Below are 1,058 nucleotides of genomic sequence, written 5' to 3'. Positions count from 1 at the left end.
CCCACCCCACCTTATTTCTCAGTTAAATGACAGCACCATTCGTTCACCCCCTCCCAAACTTTAACTTTGGATATATCCTAATTGGCAAAGTCCCGCCTGAAAGATGAAACTGAAACAAAGTGCTGAACACCTCTAAATGGAAACAGGGACCCAAACAGGGATCCTCTTTCCACGCAGCGGGACCTGATTCTCGGGGTTGTCGGTAATCGCTAGGGGCGCTCTGTCGGCCGGGTGCAGGGCGGAAGTACTGGTGGTGCTCTCACTCGCCCTGCCCAGCCTGGCCGCGCCCAAAGTCAGCGCCTGGAACCCCAGGGTGCCGGGAATCCGGAAGCACCCTAAGTGGAGCTCCGGGGAAGCCAGAATTAGGCACCACAACGAACGGGAAGCCCCTGAGAGGAGGACCCGAGACCCAAGCGCCCAGAATCCCGGGCACCCGGAGCTGGGCGGATCTTCTGACAGGTGTGTGGGCGCCGCCGGTCCCCACGGGGATCCCCGAAGTCCTAGTCCAGAGGTATCCCGTGCGCTTTCGCCGACGGGGTTGCACAACTGCCTTTTGCAGTTGCGAAGGGTTTGACTGTGTCAGGTCGGGGACCTGCGCTGTGCTGTCCAAGGCCTCTGGGACGTCGCAGAGTTGTCCAGCGGCCCTGCCCGGCGAGGCAGGTGACAGGACACAGCGGACGGAAGCGCTCACCGGGAGCCAGCGCCCGGACCTGGGTCTTCGGACTCCTCCAGTGCTGGGGTGGGGGAAAATCACAGTAGGTCACAGTGTTTCTTGATTCCACTATGCCAAACGGCCCTTCTGGATTTCAAAGGAAACCTGTGCAAAAGCATGGTAATTTGGTGAATAATCAAGAAATATAATCTGATCTTGTAATCGGGGTGCTGGGATAAAAACAGTGTGCGTGTTAAGGTCCAACGTTGAAAACCTGCAATCTCTTGTACATTGCTGGTGGGACTGCAGATTGGTGCAGCCAATTTGGAAAGCAGTATGGAGATTTCTTGGAAAGCTGGGAATGGAGCCACCATTTGACCCAGCTATTCCCCTTCTCGGTCTATTC

The 1,058-nt window shown here is 56.5% G+C and overlaps 1 protein-coding gene across 1 annotated transcript in view; it reads left to right on the top strand.

Moving 5' to 3' along the window:
- The first annotated feature begins 253 nt into the window (after positions 1-253).
- Positions 254-1,058, top strand: part of Parp4 (poly(ADP-ribose) polymerase family member 4) — a 90,457-nt gene continuing 89,652 nt past the window's right edge. The window contains exon 1 of the mRNA XM_048801460.1: positions 254-459. The gene's annotated coding sequence lies outside the window, so the exon portion shown is untranslated. The remainder of the gene's footprint in view (positions 460-1,058) is intronic.

This window comes from Marmota marmota, unplaced genomic scaffold (genome assembly GCF_001458135.2).
Source record: "Marmota marmota marmota unplaced genomic scaffold, marMar, whole genome shotgun sequence".
NCBI lineage: Eukaryota > Metazoa > Chordata > Mammalia > Rodentia > Sciuridae > Marmota > Marmota marmota.
The sequence above is the reverse complement of the archived record's forward strand: the minus strand, read 5'-3'. Positions and strand labels throughout refer to the sequence as shown.